This window comes from Procambarus clarkii, chromosome 41 (genome assembly GCF_040958095.1).
Source record: "Procambarus clarkii isolate CNS0578487 chromosome 41, FALCON_Pclarkii_2.0, whole genome shotgun sequence".
Taxonomy (NCBI): Eukaryota; Metazoa; Arthropoda; class Malacostraca; order Decapoda; family Cambaridae; genus Procambarus; species Procambarus clarkii.
This window is the reverse complement of record NC_091190.1, coordinates 20,371,269-20,393,861: the sequence shown is the minus strand read 5'-3', so window position 1 is coordinate 20,393,861 and position 22,593 is coordinate 20,371,269. Positions and strand designations below refer to the sequence as shown.

The 22,593-nt window shown below is 46.5% G+C and overlaps 1 protein-coding gene across 1 annotated transcript in view; it reads right to left on the bottom strand.

Annotated features, from left to right (window-relative positions):
• LOC123761223 (mannan endo-1,4-beta-mannosidase-like) overlaps positions 1-22,593 on the bottom strand; it is a 76,470-nt gene that overhangs the window by 6,418 nt on the left and 47,459 nt on the right. The window lies entirely within an intron of this gene.

Below are 22,593 nucleotides of genomic sequence, written 5' to 3'. Positions count from 1 at the left end.
TCCTGGATGAATTCAAAGATGTGACCCAACCCGCCAGCCCTCGACCAGAGGTGCAACATACGATTACGCATCACATTACTACAACGGGAGCACCTACCTTCGCCAGACCACGCCGCCTGGCACCGGAACGACTGGCGGTAGCACGTGCTGAATTCAATAAGCTACAGGAGGCGGGAATAATCCGCCCTTCGAACAGTCCATGGGCTTCACCTCTCCATATGGTCCCGAAAACAGCCCCAGGGGAATGGCGCCCTTGCGGAGACTACAGGGCTCTCAACGTTCGCACTCTGCCGGATCGCTACCCAATACCACACATCCAGGATTTCTCACAGGGACTGAGCAACGCAACCGTTTTTTCGAGAATTGACCTTGTGCGGGCATTTCACCAGATCCCTGTGGAACCGGCAGACATTCCGAAAACAGCGATCACAACACCTTTTGGACTGTTTGAATTCGTCCGGATGCCTTTTGGTCTACGGAATGCAGCCCAGACATTCCAACGCTTCATCGACCAAGTAGTTATGGACCTTCCTTTTTGCTACGCCTACATTGACGATCTGCTGGTGGCCAGTACATCACCAACAGAACATCTGCTACACCTCCGACTCCTTCTCACCCGTCTGCGCAACTTCGGCTTGCAGCTCAACTCCGAGAAGTGTATTTTCCATGTTCCAGAGCTGGATTTCTTGGGACACCGTGTGTCAGCAGCAGGGGTCCAACCACTAGAGAAAAAAATCGAGGCAATCAAGGAATTCCCGCGCCCATCTACTCCAAAGAAGTTGCAAGAATTTCTTGGTATAGTGAATTTTTATCATCGATTCATCCCACATTGTTCGGACATCTTGCGACACTTATACGACCTCTTACATGGTCGGAAACTCACGTCCCGTCTTCCGTTGGAGTGGACTCCCCAGGCAGAGACAGCATTCACCGACATAAAAAACAAGCTGGCGGAATTCACCTTACTCGCACACCCAGTGTCTGATGCTCCCACCAATCTCTCTACCGACGCTTCAAACACAGCAATTGGTGCTGTACTACAACAGCTCATTGAAGGAGAATGGCGCCCAATTGCATTCTTTTCAGCGCGCCTGTCACCCACTGAAGAGAAGTACAGTACTTTTGATAGGGAACTGCTCGCCATCTACTCAGCCATACAACATTTCCGGCACTTTCTCGAGGGGCGGAACTTCCACATCCTCACAGATCACAAACCTCTCACTTATGCGCTGGCGGCCAAGGGTGATGCTCACTCTCCTCGAGTAGCCAACCACCTGGGATTTATTTCCCAATTTACCTCGGATATCCGTCATGTCAAAGGAACTAATAATGTCATAGCCGATGCACTGTCTCGACCCACCATAAACCACGTCGTGACAAACCCAGCTCAGGTGGACTATTGTGTAATCAGTAAGGCCCAACGGGAAGACCCTGATCTGCAGCGATTACGAACATCTGACACAGCTCTCCGGTTCATCGAGATTCCCATGGAAGGTGGCGGAAGTATAATCTGTGACACCTCACGGACGGGAGCACTTAGGCCCTACATTCCTGCCCAGTTTCGCTGGAAAACGTTCTCAGTATTTCACTCCCTAGCACACCCAGGAGTACGTGCTTCCCAGAAACTACTAACGGAGCGTGTTGTATGGCCAGGAATCAATGCCGATGTTCGACGATGGACTCGCTCATGTCTCCAGTGCCAGCGAGCGAAAACACATCGTCACACAAAGAGCCCTCTTCAACAGTTTCCGTTACCTTCTGACCGTTTCGAGGTGGTGCATGTAGACATCGTTGGACCATTACCGTCGGCAAGAGGATATTCTTATCTACTCACCTGCATCGATCGATTCTCCAGATGGCCGGAAGCAATCCCATTAATCAACATCTCAGCTGAGTCAGTGGTCCAGGCTTTCCTCTCTGGATGGGTCGCCCGTTTTGGCAGCCCCTCTGTCATCATCACCGACCAAGGACGACAGTTCGAATCATATCTATGGAAGGAACTTATGGAATTCCTCGGCACCACACATAACCGAACCACAGCATACCACCCTGAGTCGAACGGAATGGTAGAACGCTTTCATAGACAACTAAAAGCTGCCCTAAGAGCTCAAGCACGCCCTGATGATTGGATCGACAACCTTCCATTAGTCTTGCTTGGCTTCCGTTCGGCCACGAAGGAGGGCAGTGGATTCTCGGCAGCAGACTTGGTATACGGATCTAGCCTGCGGCTTCCGGGCGAATTCTTAACCCCAACGCCACTTATCACACCCCCAGACCCCACTTTTGTCCAGAAATTACGGGCGGCCATGACAAACATTCGGCCTACACCACCACGCCAACCGACAACTCGTGCTACATATGTGCCTCATGAGCTCCACACAACTGAACACGTGTTTGTAAGAGTCGACGCTGTTCGACGCCCTCTACAGTCACCTTACGAAGGACCATTTAAAGTGGTTTCTCGAACACCGAAGTTCTTCACCATTGAACGCCGAGGACAGCGGGTAAACATCTCCATCGATCGCCTTAAACCAGCACACTGTGACGCTGCCCCAGACATCCCTCCAGAGACACATCCGCCGACTACGCAGTTCACTTTTCGACCACAGTTACCAGCAGCACCGCCACCTACGACAACGGACGATCCTGTACGACCTCCCATGTTACAACCCCAGTTACCAGCTGCACCACAACCTGATCCTACGACGACGGACGATCCTGTGCGACCTCCCACCCTACGACCCCAGTTAGATGACATCAGCGAAGAGGAGGAAGTTAACTTTGATGGTTATGTAACGCGAGCAGGGCGTACAATTCACCGACCAGCTAAGTTCCTTGATCAAGTATTTTTCCTTTCATCCCCTGGGAGGGGGAGTTCTGTAGCGAGTAGATTATCCCAATAATATACTCGCTCCAAATATAGTGTTAATATTCCTGTCAACCTTTGGAGATGAATGAGGTGAGGCGTTGCCCGGGCAACACGGTAAGGTGTTGCCCGAGCAATATAAGCAGCAAGAATAGCAAACACTAACTAGTCTACTTTCAAGTGTGGTCTAGAGCAGACACTTGCGAGATACTGTACCAACGCTCAGTGCGCTCAACTCACACCAACGTATCACCTGTGTACTTCTGTATATTCGACCAAATATATATATAGTATCTTAGTGTCTGTGTTTATTTGTCACCATACTTTACGTAACAATAGAACCGTTACAGAGCCAAGGGTGTTCCAGGGACACAATACGAGTGGGGTGTCGTGGGGACCCCATCAGGGTACTCGTGGGCAGCGAGGAGGCTATAATCAAGGGGCACGTGGAGGCAGGTTCACTCCTGCTCCACCACGATACACGCCTACTCAGGGAGCAACAGGAATGTACCACCAGAACCAGGGTACCGGTAGAGGGTATCCCCGGGGAACGGGGTACACTGCAGGTAAACACGAGCCAGACCGACCTAAGCAGACAAAAGTGTGTAAGCTGTGTGGTGACGGTAGTCACTTGGCCTGGCAGTGTAAGCTTTTTGTTCCGCCTAATTACCCAGTGTGTACAGTAGGGGGTGGCGGACAGTGGTTGTGTACCGTCGGGTCGGGTCATCCCATAAAGGTGCATTTACGGTTAAAGGGCACTATCTATACAGCCTTGGTGGACACCGGTGCTTCCGTGTCCATCATGAGTCGTAGCGTGTTAGGATCAGACGTCAGGCTGATACCGAACAACAGGAGATTAACGGCGGTGGGGGATAATGCGTTGCGGGTGTTGGGAGAGACAACTGTGGATTTCCAGCTAGAAGATAAATGGTTTAAACATAGTTTTGTAGTAATACAGGATATAGGGCTGAAACATACCAACATTATCTTGGGAATTGATTTCCTTGAAAAATACTCATGTACCTTAGCGTTCAGCGCAAGGGGGAATAAATTGGTATGTGGGGGTCAAGCGGTAGACGTTAACAAGGTGAGGAGTAGAGAAGGAGTAGCAGTAGTGAGGGGTAACTGTGGTAACTCGGCTGGGGACCAGAATATACAGTGGGCAGTCACGGTAGCCAAGGATGTCACCATTCCGGGAGAAGCATCCTTAGTGATTAAAATGGCATGTAAAGCCAAGGGAGTAGACGTTGTGCAAATTGAGCCATTGGATAATCCAGCAGGGTTGGTGATAATGGAGACTATTGAAGACATAAATGAAGGGGTAATTCGGTTGAGGGTTTTTAATCCCTCTCGGTGGCCAGTCACCTTGAGTAAGCATGCACAGGTAGCGTGGGCGCACCCTGTGGAGGAGATTATTGCAGCCATGTCAGTAAGTCAGAGTGAGGGCGATGAGGATAGAATGGATAAATTAATGGGAATAGTGGATAGGATGTCCATGGAAAGGGAGGTTAAGGAAGCCTTAAGGGGCTTAGTCAGGGAGTTCCCGGATGTTTTTGCGTTGAGAGGGGAACCTCCAGGGTGCATTACTCAAGGAGCACATAGGATTGACGTAGAGGGCGCACATCCAGTATATACGAGAGCATATAGCATACCAGTGGCACACCAGAGGGAGGTGAAAGAGGAGATAAGCCAGCTAAGGGAGCATGATATCATTGAACCATCCAGTTCACCGTGGCACAGCCCTCTCGTGGTAGTCAGGAAAAAGAATGGGGGAGTGAGGTTATGCGTAGATTTCCGCAGAATAAACAAGCTGACGAAAGACGAAGCAAACCCATTACCAAACATACAGGACACATTGACACACTTGAAGGGTACACAATATTTTACCACATTAGACCTACTCAGTGGGTATCACCAGATACCGCTGGAGGAAGAGTCGAAGGAAATCACAGCGTTTAGTGCGTGCAACAACGAGCTCTGGCAATATAAACGACTTCCTTTCGGGTTGAAGTCAGCACCTGCTGTGTTCAGTAGGCTAATGATGAGTGTATTATCGGGGTTGATAGGTCCCACAGCGTTGCTGTACCTCGATGACGTAATCGTGTTGTGAAAGTCATTAGAGGAGCACATGCATAATTTGAGGAAACTCATGCTAAGGCTGAGGTCACACAACCTCAAAGTGAATTTCGAAAAATGCAGTTTTTTTTTGGAGAATCGGTAACATTCCTGGGTCATACAGTGGGCCGGATGGGTATCAGTCCATTGCCAGATAAAACCAGGGATATTCAAGAGTTCCCAGTTCCACAGAACAAGAAAGAGTGCAAATCTTTCCTGGGGTTGGTTAGCTATTATCGGCGATTTATTAAAGATTTTTCAAAAATTGCAAGACCATTACATCAGATCAGTGGACTTGCAGAGTTCGTGTGGGGGAAGGAACAACAGCAGGCGTTCCAGGTACTGAGGGCTGCTGTCAGCTCTCGCAGTATCTTGGCGCACCCAGATTTTAGCAAACCGTTTCTGGTGTATGCGGATGCTTCTGGCGCAGCGATAGGTGGTGTGGTAGCTCAGGTGGATGAGCGAGGACGGGAGCGTCCCATTGCATTTTGTTCCCGAGTACTATGTCCTGCAGAGAGGAACTATAGTACGATTGAGAGGGAAGCGCTAGCGATCACATTCATATTACAACGGAATCGGTACATCTTGGACATGAAATTTGGCTCAGAAGCGATCACAAACCCCTTAAGTATGTGTTCGAGTCCAAGGAGCCTTGTCAGCGGCTGGCACGGTGGGTTACCTCGCTCTCAGAGTTTAACATTACAAACTTTGAACATGTACCAGGGAAAAGCAATGTGGTCGCTGACGCGTTGTCAAGGTGTCACAATGTAGCAGTGGTGAGTGAAAGGGGGGAGGAAGATGTGTCGTGGAATGTGAGGGAGTTGATACGGAGTCAGGAAGGTCACCACCTGTGGGGGGAGGTAAGGAAGTTTTTGAGGGGTCAGCGTGCGGAGTTGAGGAAGTCACTTCCAGCCCCAGTGGATGAGTTTGTGGTTGAAGATGAGGTGTTGTATCATCTTGGTAGGGTTTCGGGTATACGATCTGAACCAGTATACCAGGCAGTCTTGACACCGGAGTTCCAGAGGACTGCAATGTATCTGTGTCATAACATCCCAGCAGCAGGCCATGGAGGGGAGTCCAAGACGTTGCAGAGGGCACGTCAAAGGTTCTATTGGCCATCCATGGGTAAAGATATCAAGGTCTATGTAGCCTCTTGTGACAGTTGTCTGAGGTACAAGGCACATAGGTTGGGGGCGGAACCTTTGCGTAGGTGGCCGGATGTGAGTACTCCCTTCGAGAGAGTACACATAGATCTCATTGGGCCGCTACCACAAGCTCATTCAGGGGCGAGGTACATATTTGTAGCAGTGGATGCACTCACACGGTTCACTGTGGTGAGTGCACTCCGTTCTAAGTCGGCAGAGGATATGACCCAGGCCATGGTGGAAAGTGTGTTAACCAGGTTTGGGGCTCCTCAACAAGTTGTGTCAGACCAAGGGTCAGAGTTTATCAATCAAGTATTTCAAAGCATCGCGAGTGTGTATCAATTCAAACATACTCCAGTGCTGGCATGTCGACCATCGGCGAATGGTTTGGTTGAAAGACACAATGCTGAAGTAATCAGTATTCTGCGGCATTTGGCTGCAGATGATGTGCTTGCATGGGATCAGAGTTGTCGATGGTGGAGTCGGCGCTCAACACGGCGTTCAATAGGTCGGTGGGAGAAACCCCGCATTTTTTGTTGCATGGGTTCGATCCGCGACTTCCGTTCACGACGTTCACAAGCAAGCAATCGCCATGCTATGCGTTAGACTTCAAAAGTGTTGTCTGTAGGCGAGCAACCAAGGCATTTGACTTGGTGAAACTACATTTAAGAAAGTCGACAGAGGTAGCAGAGGCATATTATAATGCGCGGAACAAGGTCCAAGCAAAGGTGATCAATGAAGGTGATAGGGTATTCGTGAAGCAGATGCACGCTCAGGCAGAAGGTAAGTTGGCACCCAAGTTTGTGGGGCCATGTCGGGTAATTAACAAAAAGAATGCAGAGGTTAAGGTTAAGGTGCTAAACATAGGGCATGTGTTCTCCTGTCACCCAGACCGCGTCTATACACTGACCGGTCAGGCAAGTGAGGAGCCATACCCTACGGGGAGTGTGCCAGGGGAGAGCACACCAGCGGCTGAGGACATAGGTAGGGGTACGAGGAGTTGGCAATCAAGGGTGGATAACACAGAACAGCCTTCGCAGGACCGGGGACAAGGTCCACAGGCGACGGTGACACATCGCTATCCGACCCGCTCTCGTAGGGTCATGAACACAGAAGGAGCATAGTATGTACTGTAGAGTAGTGCATGGCCATGGTAGCTTTTGTAGAGTGTGGGGTAGTGTGTAGAGTGTGGTGTTGAGTGGTGCATGGGCATGGTAGTCTTTTTGTAGAGTGTGGGGTAGTGTGTAGAGTGTGGTGTTGAGTGGTGCATGGGCATGGTAGTCTTTTTGTAGAGTGTGGGGTAGCGTGTAGAGTGTTAAGGGTTAAGGGAGCGTGCAACAAGGCTCATCGGCTTCCTGCACGACGATTGCCCGTGACCAGACGACTACTGCATCGACTACGGGGGCCCTGCGAGGTGTCTGCTGCTCGACTTACGAGAAGACCTGCTACCGAGCGCTCTTCTCCCTCGCCTTCTACGCCTGCCTCCAGCCAGGGGAGGTGACCTTTGCGGGGAAGGGGCAACACATGCTACGCTTGGACCAGATAACTTTATCATGGACGGGGATCGACATCGCATTTGCCTCCTACAAGCATAGTGCAGGTCGTACCCCCACTTTAAACCTGAGTGCAGACCCCTACAGCAAGTACTGCCCGGTCCGTGCCATGGCGAACTACATAGGACGATGGGGCATGGAACCAGGACCTATATTCCTAGACGAAACGGGCGCCCCGGTCACCAGACAAGATTTCACAAGGGTGCCCTGTGCCGCCATTCGAGCACTAGGACTGCCTCCAAACGATTATGCACCTCACTCCTTCAGAATTGGCAGGGCCACGCAGATGTCCAAGGATGGCCTTGTGCCGGCAGCAATCAGAGCAGTCGGCAGGTGGAAAAGCGATGCGTTCCACTCCTATGTCAGGCAAGACGTCATTCCACTACCTAGATAAGTTACTTCTGCGGCCAACGGGCACCTCGCCCTTCGGGGGGTAGGGGACCGGCTGCGCTGACCTGCGGAGTGGGGGTGCTGCGCCGGATCCCCAAGTCTAGGGCTGCCCGCAGCTACTTACCATATGTCAAGTGCACACTTGTTGTGCAAGTTGGGGGTTGCAGACTTTACATGTAACCTAGGCACTAGCATATCATTACCCCTGGAAATTCTTATCTATCTTTTCTATGCCTTCTGTGTATACAGAATATATTTTATATACATACTGTACTGGCTGTGCCACTCAATTTATAACTCTGGTGTTGTCTTTAATTATAGCATTAAGCTGATTGTGAGTACTGCAACATTGCTTTGGCTAATTGGCACTAGGAACTGTTAATAATGTGCTACGACTTATTTCTTTAGTAACATTGCTTTGGCTAACTGCCACTAGGCTCTGTTAATAATGTGTTACGACTTATTTCTTTAGTTGCATCTTTGCGGTACTGGCATTCTACTCAGTCATGCTATACGACATCATTTATATTGTGGTACAGAAGTTGATCTTTATACATTAATTAATAAATAAGGTAAGCACTCTTCTCCCTCGCCTTCTACGCCTGCCTCCAGCCAGGGGAGGTGACCTATCTTGAGGTTATCTTGAGATGATTTCGGGGCTTTAGTGTCCCCGCGGCCCGGTCCTCGACCAGGCCTCCACCCCCAGGAAGCAGCCCGTGACAGCTGACTAACACCCAGGTACCTATTTTACTGCTAGGTAACAGGGGCATAGGGTGAAAGAAACTTTGCCCAGTGTTTCTCGCCGGCGCCTGGGATCGAACCCAGGACCACAGGATCACAAGTCCCGCGTGCTGTCCGCTCGGCCGACCGGCTCCCGACCTATGCTGGGAAGGGGCAACACATGCTACATAACACCTTGCCCAATCGAAAACTTTGTTAATATCTGTTTGTAGTTTATCAATGTCTTCAGCAGAGGTAATTTTCATGCTGATTTTTGTATCATCTACAAAGAATGACACGAAGCTGTTTTTGTCTATATCTGATATGAGAATAAGGAACAGCAGTGGTGCAAGGACTTATTAATATGCTTAACTCGATTCATACAGCTCTTGATAAAAATGAGTTCCCTGTTGGGTTATTTGTGGACCTGCGTAAGGCTTTTGACACTGTCAACCACCAAAACCTTCTTCTTAAATTACATCATTATGGAGTCAGAGGACACTCCCTGCAATACCTCAAATCCTACCTTACTGACAGGCTCCAGTATGTTTCTGTGAATAATTCAATTTCTCCCACCCTACCCATCAACATTGGTGTTCCTCAGGGCAGCATACTTGGCCCTCTCCTCTTTCTCATCTACATTAATGACCTTCCAAATGCCTCCCAACACCTCAAACCAATTCTATTTGCTGACGACACAACCTTCATTTACTCCAGTCCTGACCCCCTTGCTCTAAATGCCACAGTAAATACTGAGCTAAATAAAGTCCATCTTTGGCTAACTGCCAACAAACTCACCCTTAACATTGCAAAACTTTCTATATTCTGTTTGGCAATAAATCCTCTAATCAAATAAATCTCAAAATAAACAATACCCAAATTTGTAACAAATTAGATGGCAAATTCCTTGGCATTCTCATTGACCACAAGCTGAATTTCCAGGGACACATTCTAAATATATCAAAAAAAGTTTCAAAAACTGTTGGCATTCTTTCTAAGATCAGATATTACGTACCCCGCCCTGCCCTGGTGACTCTCTATTACTCCCTCATCTATCCATATCTCAACTATGGTATTTGTGCTTGGGGCTCTACTACCCAAAATCATTTACGTCCTCTAATTACTCAACACAAAGCTGCTATTAGGACAATATCCAACTCTGGCCCCAGACATCACTCGGTACCCCTACTCAAATCTCTGAATATGTTAGACATTAAGTCACTGCACATTCTCTCATGTGTGTTATACATATATAAAACGCTAAACTGTAATGCCAATCCTGACCTCAAAAGCTTCATAGAAGGTTGTAACAGAACCCATGAGCACCACACCAGAAATAAATACAGTTTTGATATTCCTAGAGTACGACTTAATCAAACTAGAAATGCTCTACAAATCAAGGGACCCAGATTGTGGAATGACCTTCCCAACCATGTTAAAGACTGTACCTCTCTCAACCAGTTTAAGATAAAAACGAAGCTATACCTAATAAATTCCCTGTAACCTACCTTACCCCTCTATTGTCAACCAATGTCTGTTTTTTTTTTTTTTTTTTTTTTTTAAAGAGCGCTGTTTGTCGACAGAATTGTATTTGTGCTGCTTTTTCAGCTATGTTTTCATTTTACTCTTTATGCTCAATTAGTATTAAGCTTTAGTCATTTAAGTTTTTCATGCCCGAAACGCTTTGCGTAATAGTGGCTTTAGGCATTGTATGTACTAGCCCTATCTATAAATCCATCACTATTTGTAAAATCTCTTGTATGTATGTACCTTACCTAAATAAACATTTGAATTTTTGAATTTGAATTTGACTGTACCTTGAGGTACAGAGCTTTTAACTGTGCTCGAACTCGATTTTACTTGATTGACTGTTACTCTTTGTGTTCTGTTCGACAGGAAATGGTCACTGCTTGAGTCGCAAGCGGGGATGTTTCTGGCGGGGGCGAAAGAAACAATTGCGCAGCGCGTCCCGCGGCGTTGCGCGGGCAGTTTGGGGCCGTATAAATACGGGCGCACAATGGGGCTCTGCCGACCATTTGGTCACCACTTGGTCCGGGAGACATCTCCCGTCACGCAGGGTGCAGTTGCGCCTCCACAGATCTCCAGTATCATCTTTTGATACTGGTAATGGCTCGAAAGGGCCACCACTTACGGGCTATTCATGCCCGTGCCACCTCTTGGGTGGCTTAATCTTCATCAATCAATCGGGGCTCTGCCTCACTCCGCCTGCCCTCGCCGCTGCCCTCGCAAAACCCCACCCTCCCCCCCTTTGCAAGCGGCTGCTTTTGTACCCCCGTCATGCTTTGCACAGTTGTCCCGATTGTCTCCCCACTGCATGTGGGAAGGGGGGTGCAGCGCCGGTCCCCAAGTGTCCCGCTGTCCGCAGCTAATACTTTGCCCAGTCTAGGTGCTAGTAAGCCCTACTTGTAGTCACCCCCCCTTCTCTTTATCCATTAGGTCTTTTACGGCCTCTTGGCCGGGTACATTACGTGTTATGTGGTCTCTCACTTATTAGTTATTCTATGTGTCCTGCCTGTTATATCCTAGTGTTATATAATTACTACACATTTGCACTCGGCCTTAATTCTAGTACCAGTTAACCTTTAGGTTTCTGCAGAATTAGTTTCCATGTCACTATAGGCTAAGGTCTCATACTTACTACGGGTGTACCTTTTAAGTTAATTCTAGTCCTCGGACTTGGAATTGTTACTGTTAATTCTTACTTTATATATTTACTTTATATATTTTAATATAAACGTTATATATTTACTTAATTTATATTTGAAAACTTTATATATTTACATGTTCAATATTAAGTTTAATATAATATCAACTTTGTTATAAGTCTATAATATAAACCGTGTTTAATATAAACTTTATATAATTACTTACTTTATATATTTACATGTTCTGCAGAATTTAATCTTCAATAAACTTTAACGCCCCATACTGCCAGTATCTTTCTCCCCCTGGTCAGAAAATTGAGTATCCAGCGTCCTACTTTACCAGTTATACCCCATTGACCTCATTTTGTGTGCAATCACTCCATGGTCACATTTGTCGAATGCCTTTGCAAAATCTGTGTATACGACATCTGCATTATGTTTTTCCTCTAATGCCTCAGTGATTTTGTCATAGTGGTCAAGTAGTATGATCTTCCTGCTCTAAATCCATGTTGGCCTGGATTGTGGAGGTCATTGATTTCCATGAATCTAGCGACCTGACTCCTGATCACTCTCTCAAATACTTTTTATTATGTGGGACGTTAGTGCAACTGGTCTATAATTCTTTGCCAATGCTTTGCTACCACCCTTGTGTAGAGGGGCAATGTCTGCTGCTTTAAGCGCATCTGGTATCTCCCCTGTGTCCAAGCTCTTCCTCCACACTATACTGAGTGCCTGTGCTACTGGCACTTTGCATTTCTTTATAAATATTGAATTCCATGAGTCTGGACCCGGGGCTGAGTGCATGGGCATATTGTCAATTTCTCTTTCAAAATCTGCCACTCTCGTGTTGATATCAGTTATATTTACAGGTGTTTGAGTATCATTCATAAAGAAATTGTCCGAATCTTCCACTTTCATGCTGAGTATCGGAGTGCTAAACCTGTCCTCATACTGCTTTTTTAGGATTTCACTAATTTCTTTGTCATCCTCAGTGTCCACCTTCCACCTTCATCCACCTTCACTAATACGAATAGGTCCAAAACTGGCAGTGGTTTTCGCTTTTGATTTATCATATGTGAAGAAATATTTTGGGTTTTTCTTTATTTCTTGAATTGCTTTCTGTTCTAGTTGCCTTTCTTCAGTCTGATAGGAATGCTTCAGTCTCTGTTCGATCACCTTTCTTTTTATGATGTCTTATGGTGAAGACATCGTAAAAAGAAAGGTAAAACGCCATGCAACTTCTGAAGAGTCAACCAACACAACACTTGTACCCCCAATTAAACTATTTTACAGGAACTTCTTTTCGACGGCTCATAAAACGGAGGAAAGGGTCCTGAAAGATATTGTTGATAGGAACGTCATCCCTACAGACAAAAATCAGAAAATACAATTGATAATTTATTATAAAACCAAAAAAACGGCCAATTTACTCATAAAAAACTCGCCAGACACCAAGCTTTGAAGGAGACCAACGTCGTCTATGCCTTTAAATGCCCACTTGGGGACTGTAAGCCCCAAAGAACTCAGTATATAGGCAAGACAACAACGTCTCTTTCTAGGCGACTAACAATACATGAGCAACAGGGAGCCATCAAGGAACACATAATCTCTTCTCACAACCAGACCATCACCAGAGAAATCTTAACAAACAACACAGAAATCATCGATAGATACGGCGATAGCAGGCGGCTAGACATACATCAGCGAGGCACTACACATCACAAAGTCAACACCAGCAATCAACAGCCAATTAATACACAACTATATTCTACCTACTTCAATACCCCAAACCAATATGGAAGCAGCAAGAGGAAGTATGAGCCAATAGACCTTCTGCAGTTACTTCCATTCATATGTTCACTTATCCGATTTATACCCATTGTTTCGTGTTCTGTCTTGTGTTTGTCACCTCACCCAAAGCTTTTGTACCATATCACCTCATCCAATAGAGCATAAGTACGAAGAATTTGTGTGTAAATTAAGTCTTTGAAAATGTAATACGAATTACGAAACGCGTTCAGGCGTCAGACAATTAACAAATGAATTTCGGAGAATTGTTATTTTTATTACCACCGACAGTGAAGAAAAACATAAGAAATATTGAGAAGATTCGTGTTAAAATTATTAATCATACCTTTTCGGTCATATTCAACAACATATGTTTACAAGCAAAACTGCTACCAAAATATACTAATATATATATATATATATATATATATATATATATATATATATATATATATATATATATATATAATAATAATAATAATAATAATAATAATAATAATAATAATAATTTTTATTTAGGTAAAGGTACATACATAAAGAGATTTTACAAAGTTTGTTGGCTTTATAGATAGAGCTAGTACATACAATGCCTAAAGCCACTAATTACGCAAAGCGTTTCGGGCAGGAAAAAACACTAATGACTAAAGCTTAAAACTAATGGGTAAAAAGAAAAAAATGCGTTGAGTACAAATAAAAATAGAGGTAAAAGAGGGGGGAACATTGTTGAAAAAGCAGCACAAATACAATTACAAATTATTACAGAAAATTACATTCAAACAGCGTTGATTTGAAAAACAAAAAAAAACAAAAAACATACATGGGTTGACAATAGAGGGGTAAGGTAGGTTACAGGGAATTTATTAGGTATAGCTTCGTTTTTAACTTAAACTGGTTGAGAGAGGTACAGTCTTTAACATGGTTGGGAAGGTCATTCCACATTCTGGGCCCCTTGATTTGTAGAGCATTTCTGGTTTGATTAAGTCGTACTCTAGGAATATCAAAACTGTATTTATTTCTGGTGTGGTGCTCATGGGTTCTGTTACAACCTTCTATGAAGCTTTTGAGATCAGGATTGGCATTATAGTTTAGCGTTTTATATATGTATAATACACATGAGAGAATGTGCAGTGACTTAATGTCTAACATATTCAGAGATTTGAGTAGGGGTACCGAGTGATGTCTGGGGCCAGAATTGGATATTGTCCTAATAGCAGCTTTGTGTTGAGTAATTAGAGGACGTAAGTGATTTTGGGTAGTAGAGCCCCAAGCACAAATACCATAGTTGAGATATGGATAGATAAGGGAGTAATAGAGAGTCACCAGGGCAGGGCGTGGTACATAATATCTGATCTTAGAAAGAATGCCCACAGTTTTTGAAACTTTTTTTGATATGTTTAGAATGTGTCCCTGGAAATTCAGCTTGTGGTCAATGAGAATGCCAAGGAATTTGCCATCTAATTTGTTACAAATTTGGGTATTGTTTATTTTGAGATTTATTTGATTAGAGGATTTATTGCCAAACAGAATATAGAAAGTTTTGTCAATGTTAAGGGTGAGTTTGTTGGCAGTTAGCCACAGATGGACTTTATTTAGCTCAGTATTTACTGTGGCATTTAGAGCAAGGGGATCAGGACTGGAGTAAATGAAGGTTGTGTCGTCAGCAAATAGAATTGGTTTGAGGTGTTGGGAGGCATTTGGAAGGTCATTAATGTAGATGAGAAAGAGGAGAGGGCCAATTATGCTGCCCTGGGGAACACCAATGTTGATGGGTAGGGTGGGAGAAATTGTATTATTCACAGAAACACATTGGAGCCTGTCAGTAAGGTAGGATTTGAGGTATTGTAGGGAGTGTCCTCTGACACCATAATGATGTAATTTAAGAAGGTTTTGGTGGTTGACAGTATCGAAAGCTTTACGCAGGTCCACAAATAACCCAACAGGGAACTCATTTTTATCAAGAGCTGTATGAATCGAGTTAAGCATACTAATAAGTGCATCGTTAGTGCTTTTTTTGGGCCTGAAGCCATATTGGCAAGGGCTAAGTATATTGAGTTTGGCTAGATATGAGTAAAGCTGCTTATAGATTAGTTTTTCAAAATTTTTTGACAAGTTTGGCAGGATTGATATAGGTCTGTAGTTGTTAACATCTGTGAGATCACCACATTTGTGGACAGGCGTTACTCTCGCTTTTTTTTAGAATATCTGGAAAGGTTTGGAGTTCAAGTGACTTGTTGAAGAGCAAAGCAATAGCAGGGGCTAAAGATCTGGAGGCTTTTTTGTAGATTAAAGTTGGTATCTCCTCAAGGGCACCAGACTTGGTGCCCTTGGTGCCCTTAATTATATATATAATTAAATATGACCGAAAAAGTAAGATTAATAATTCTAACACGAATTTTCTCAATCTTTCGTACGTTTCTTTTCACTGTTGGTGGTAATTCAAAAATCAATTCTCCAAAATTCATTTTTATTTCTAGTCTGACGCGACACTTGAGCGCGTTTCGTAAAACTTATTACATTTTCAAAGACTTTAGCTTACACATACACAACTGAATAGAACTTACACATCTTCGATTTGTTTATATCTACATTTGAGTGAGGTGGATGGGGTGAGGTGATATTAATAGGGTATTAAATTCCTAAACACAAGACAGAACACGAAACAATGGGTATTGAATGGAAGTGATTTGTAGAAAGCCTCTTGGTCCATATTTCTTGATGCTTCTATATTGGAGCGGAGTCTTGAGGTGGGTAGAATATAGTTGTGCATTAATTGGCTGTTGATTGCTGGTGTTGACTTCTTGATGTGTAGAGCCTCGCAGACGTCAAACCGCCGGCTATCGCTGTATCTATCGATGATTTCTGTGTTGTTTACTAGGATTTCTCTGGCGATGGTTTGGTTGTGGGAAGAGATTATATGTTCCTTCATGGAACCCTGTTGGTTATGCATCATTAAACGCCTAGAAAGAGATGTTGTTGTCTTGCCTATATACTGTTTTTTTTGGAGCTTACAGTCCCCAAGAGGGCATTTGAAGGCATAGACGACGTTAGTCTCTTTTAAAGCGTTCTGCTTTGTGTCTGGAGAGTTTCTCATGAGTAGGCTGGCCGTTTTTCTGGTTTTATAGTAAATCGTCAGTTGTATCCTCTGATTTTTGTCTGTAGGGATAACGTTTCTATTAACAATATCTTTCAGGACCCTTTCCTCCGTTTTATGAGCTGTGGAAAAGAAGTTCCTGTAAAATAGTCTAATAGGGGGTATAGGTGTTGTGTTAGTTGTCTCTTCAGAGGTTGCATGGCGTTTCACTTTCCTTCTTATGATGTCTTCGACGAAACCATTGGAGAAGCCGTTGTTGACTAGGACCTGCCTTACCCTACAGAGTTCTTCGTCGACTTGCTTCCATTCTGAGCTGTATCGACAGAGTGTATCGTGATCCGGCCTGCACTCCTCTTGACATACCAGAAAACATTCTGAGGAAACTACTCCAAGCTTGTACTAAAGAGGCACCCTTCTTGAGCCTGGATGGGCACATGTATAAGCAAGTAGATGGGGTCGCCATGGGTTCCCCCCTAGGTGTCCTGTTTGCAAACTTCTACATGGGTACCATCGAGCAAAAAGTCTTAGTCGATATGAACTTGAAACCGGCCATATACTGCAGGTATGTTGACGACATTTTTACACAGGTACCTGATGTCAGACATCTGCAGGAGCTGAAGGAGGCATTTGAGCAGAGTTCCGTGCTGCGTTTCACTTACGAGATGGAAAAGGATGGGAAGCTGCCCTTTCTAGATGTAACAGTCATGGAAAAGAGCGGAGGTTTCCACACTGCAGTCTACACTAAGGAAACGAACATAGGAATGTGCCTAAATGCCAACAGCGACTGCCCAGACAGGTACAAGAGGAGTGTTGTTAACGCTTATGTCGACTGTGCTCTCAGCCACAGCTCAGAATGGAAGCAAGTCGACGAAGAACTCTGTAGGGTAAGGCAGGTCCTAGTCAACAACGGCTTCTTTTGGAGAATTTTGGAGAATTGATTTTTGAATTACCACCAACAGTGGAAAGAAACGTACGAAAGATCGAGAAAATTCGTGTTAGAATTATTAATCTTACTTTTTCGGTCATATTTAATAATATATGTCTACAGGAAAGACTGCTACCAAAATATACTAATATATATATATATATATATATATATATATATATATATATATATATATATATATATATATATATATATATATATATATATATATATATATATATATTATTATTATTATTATTTTTATTATTACCTTATTGTTCAGTATTATTTTATTATGAGCATAATATGGCCACTGCTTTATGCAGGAAAACGGAGGTGTTTCTGATGGGGGGAAAAAAAAGAAGAGACATTTGCACAGTGCAATCCGCAGGCGCAGTGCGGGCAGTACAGGGAGGCATATAAATAGCATTGGAAGAGGGGTCCAGCCCTCACTCTTGTTCCCGCCACGGACTGCTTAACACGAAATGCCCCGCTCCGCACCGTACCTCAACGACACGTGGACCAGTCGATGGTATCGTGGGTTTAGTTGGCCTAAACAGTATTATCAAGTCCCAATGGATCAGTGGTGCCCTACCAGGGGCGGCCTGCCCAACTCAACATGTCCTAAGGTACAGTGGTGTCCGTGTTTTTCCTCCATGCTCTGCGTGTGGGGCCCCCTGTTCAGTTAGGGGATGTCCTCAGTGTTTGGCGTGTGCTCAGCGCTGTCCCCTTGCAGTCCGTGTGCGCCGCCCTAGCTAGTTCCCTAGGGTTCTCAGCCCCGTTGGGCACTAGACATGTGGTCTGCTGGCATGGCCTTCTCGTTTCTGTCGCGCCCATACATGTGCGTGAGGTGGCGAGCCCAGTGGGGCTCTCTGTGAGCGGCCCCTTGGCGGTGACGCCACGTGGCCAGTTTTCAGTGGTCCTCTGTCCCTAGGGCCACGCCCTAGGGGGCCCAAGCCTGCACGCACCATGGTCAGTGCCCGGCTCGTCGTCCACGGGTTGGTGCCCCATCAGGAATTGTAGGCTTCCTGGCCAGGTTGGGCCTGCTGCCCCTGGCGTCGTCCTTAGGGGCCTTGGCCCGCTCGCCAGGCTGCCCTATGCCAGCGGCCAGGCGCCCCGTCCAGTGGCGAGGCCCCTCGCAGACAGCCACTTCGTGCCTGCTCGCTAGGTTTGGCCCTTTAGTCTGCCCTGCGCCCTGCGGGGCGCTCGGCTCCACGTTCTTCCCGCGGGCTGGCGCTGCCCTCCCAGTGGTGTCAGCCACGTGGCAAGGCGCTCCGTGGAGCTCTTGCCCTGGGTTGCCAGGGCCCCAGGAACCGTGGGGGCAATGGGCGCCCACCGCCCAGTTATTGGGACATCTACATGTCCATGTCTTGGCGGCTTGTCGCTCTTGCCATTGTCCCTCGGGGTCATGGACCCCCGGCCATGGGCCATGTGGCCTGGGGTGGGCGTGTGTGGGTCCCTAGGATCTAGGCCGAGGGTCCCTAGGGATCCCGTTGCGTGTGGGGGCGGTCGGCTCTCTGTGGCTCTTCCTGCCTTGAGGGTGGCCCTAGGGGCCAGGGTGTGCCCAGGTGTCTCTAGTGTGCCTTGTGTCGACGGGCCTAGTCCGGCCCGTGTCTGGCATGTGCCAGGGTCGCCGCCCTTGGCGGTGTGCGCTGTGCCTGGTCGCTTCCTTCCTGCCTATCTTGCCCTCTCTGGGGCGCTAAGCCACGTGGATTATCAGTGCGGTTTTTCCACGGGGTGGGGCTTAATTGGCCCGTTCTTTGTACCGCGCTGGGCGTGCCCACGCATGGCGGAAATGTGGGGGGCTTTCCTCACGCCTCTGGGCTGGCTCCTGCATGTCCGTTTTCCAGAAGAAGGCACGGCTCCCAGCCGCTGTTTTCCCAGTGTAGCCCGGAAGGTCGGTGCCTCTTCGTTACTAGTTTCCCAGGCGATTGCCTGCCCGGTATAGTCTGGAAGAAGATGCGGCTTCCCGGCTGCTTGTTCCCAGATGCTTCGTCTGCCTGGTGTAGCCCGGTAGTCCTGTGGCATCCTTGGATGTGATGTTCCAAATGTTGGTCTGCCCTGTGTAGCCCGGAAGACCGGCGACCTCCTCGGTCACTAGTTTACCAGACTCTTTGTCTGCCCGGTGTAGCCCAGAAGAAATTGCAGGTTTAAGTGGCCAGGTTCCCCAGACATGCCGTCTCCCGGTGTAGCCCGGATCTTCCTGCTGGCTTGGCCAGCTGTCGCTCCCCAGTCGGTGCGGGTTTTGCTGGTGTTGGCGCGCCAATGACGTCCTACTTGCCTAAGTTCAGAGGTAGATGTACAGCCGACGGTCCCTGCCGTAGTATTCCCTGTCCAGCCGTCGAGCATTGCAGGGTGGGTTAGGCTGACGATGTTAGTCAGTAAATTTTCTCGCTGCAGTGTTCCCTGTCCAGTCGACGGCTTCCTGTGTTGAATCCAGCCGACGCTGTTTTACGGTAGGTGTCCCTGACGCTGTGTTCCCTGTCCAGTCGACGCCTTTTCTGTGTTGGGTTACGCCGGCAAAGTTATCAGTATATAGGTGTTTCTGCAGCTGCGTTCACATCAGCAGACGCTCTCCCTGTGATGAGTTAAGCTGACGTTGTTATTCAGGAGGTGACCCGGCCTATGGCTGTGTTTTCGGCTGATGCTTGTTTGGGGCGGTCACAGAGGGTACAGCTGGCTGCCTAGTGTCTGAGCCGCTGCTCCTTCTCTGTTGCTGCTGCTGTCTAGGTGCTACACAGTCTGGTTCCAGCCGACGAAGTCGCTGCCAGTCTTGCCATTCAGTCCGATGCGTCAGGCCTGGCTGCGGCGTCCTACGTGAGTCCTCCCAGCTGGCGTAGGTACAGCTGCTCGGGACCCAGCTGGGTGTCCCTTTCTGGGAGTGTCAGCTGTCCGTGCCCATGTGCGGGTCCTACAGCTGCTTGTAGTGCACCTAAGGCTGTTCCTGCTTCCTGAAGGCTCAGGTGGCTCCTGCAGAAGCTGTCTTGGCAGCCTCTGTAGGGGCAAGCCCCACGTTATGGTGCCATCGTTCTAGTCGAGGATGTTCCATCTGCTGTCGTCCCTCTGGTGCCGTTGGCTGTGCCTTCTGCGCCGGTGTCCAAGCCATTGGTGCCGCTGCAAGTGTGGCGGCCGCTGACTACAGCTGCAGTTTCTTCGCCGGTGACGTTATGAGCCGATGTCCCAGCTGGCACTGTCCAAGAGGAAGTGGGGACAGAACGTCGGGTTCCGACATTACAGTGCCGGTACAGCTGCCCCCTTTTTGGCTGCTGCTGCGGGGCCTCTGCCGCCAGCACATAGCAGTCGGCATTCCAGGTAGGAACGTTCTAGAAGTATGTGTTCCAGCCATGTTACCACTGATTGATGACACAGATCTCACAGTCTCCGTGGTGTAGTGGTAAGACACTCGCCTGGCGTTCCGCGAGTGCTATGTCATGGGTTCGTATCCTGGCTGGGGAGGTTTTACTGGGCGCAATTCCTTAACTGTAGCCTTTGTTTAACGCAACAGTAAAATGTGTACTTGGATGAAAAAACGATTCTTCGCGGCAGGGGATCGTATTCCAGGGACCTGCCCGAAATGCTACGTGTACTAGTGGCTGTACAAGAATGTAACAACTCTTGTATATATCTTAAAAAAAAAAAAAAATGTTGGGGTTCCGGAAGTCGGTGTTGCAGAGGATGTTTCCAGGTACTGCTGTCACAGCAGGTTAAGTTCTGGTGCACGAGTTCCACCAGAAGGTGGGCTATTAAATTGCAGTGCATTCGGGAGGGGGTTGCCTCCTCCCCCCTCTTTTGCAGCTTTACTCTTGGACAGGGTGTTCTGTTAATCCCTTACCTTGCAAATTTATTTGGCCAATGGTGGTTGTGTTATACATGCTATGTTAATGCGGGTTAAGGTTAAAGTTATTATCATATTAATTATTCCCACATCAGTTGAAATCTTTTTCCCTTTTTATCTTTTACTCAGTTATTTCTAACTTATGCTTTGACATTACTGTCGTCAGTTACCGTTTGTACCTGTTTGGTGATGTTTTATTTATTAAATTGATTAAAGTTTAACTGTTATAATATTATATATTATAGGTATGTTAAATTATGAATTATATTAAATTATTATTTATTGCCAATAAGTAATTAAGTTATTTTAATTTATTATGTGCTATTTTTGCAGTGCTTCGGGACGGGGCTACCCCCCTTCTTGTTTTATTTATTACATCTATTTAAAAACTTTAATAACTATTATAATATTCTATATTATAAATATTATAAATTATATGTTATAAACAATTATTTATGGTAAATAAGTAAGTTATTTTCTCATGCTTTGACGCTGTCTTGTCAATTCCAGTTTGCACCAGTTCGGCGACGTTTTATTTAAATTTACTATTTTTAAAATGTTTAATGTTTCTGTTCCTTTCCCTGCCTTTTCCTGGTGCACCTGTTCGGTGATGTCCTTTATTTATTAATTTTATTTAAAAGCTCCCTTTTTTTCTTTTATTGTTCTGAGTTCTCGTTTCTCTTCTTTAGTAAAGTGGTGTACTTGTGTGGCGTTCGATCGTAAGCAAGTTATTAACGCCACTGGCTTCGCTTTTCTAGGTTTTATTGCTTCCTCCCAATTCGAATTAAGCCTCTGTTGTTGTTTGGTTTGTTTAACCCCGTCATGTTACGTGTTCGTCACTTCAATCAACGTTGTTTGCCTTGGTGTCACTACTATTGCTCTCCCTGCGTAACTAGCCTACGTTTAAGTTATTTCCAGCCATTTCCTCCCACTACGACTTCGGTTATCTTCCTCTTCCCCTTGTCGTGCTTCGTTGCCTTGCCCCCATGTCTTTGTTACTTAACAGGTTGGTGGAGGGACGGGTTGCCCTTAAGGTGCTTTTGCGTGTGCTTACGGCGCATAGTGTGTAGGGGGGGCATATTCCTGCCTCCCGGCACCTTCGGTCTGGCAAGATGTGTTTGTCTTCTCGGGACGCGATGCCTCCCGCCAGTCTGTGTCAGCCTTCCCCCCTCCCTCCTCGGGACTGTCGTTTTCTTTGGTTTTGGCCCCCCCCCCAATCGCCCTGCCCGGCTTGGGGGGTGTGTCTAGGCTATGTGGGCGCTCCTGCGCTCTCTCGTTTGCCGGATTTTTCTGGCCCTGCCCCATTTCTCATTTATGTATGTTATGTTATTGCAGGGGCAGCAACCCGCCTTCACCCTGCTCTGTCTTTATCCTCTTTCCTACCTGCCGTTGCTTATGTTCCTTAACATAAGTGCTAAATTCCACAGTGCTGAGAAGCCGGAACATACAACATCTGCAACGAGGAAGAAGACACGGGCAGCGTCGACATAAGGTCAACA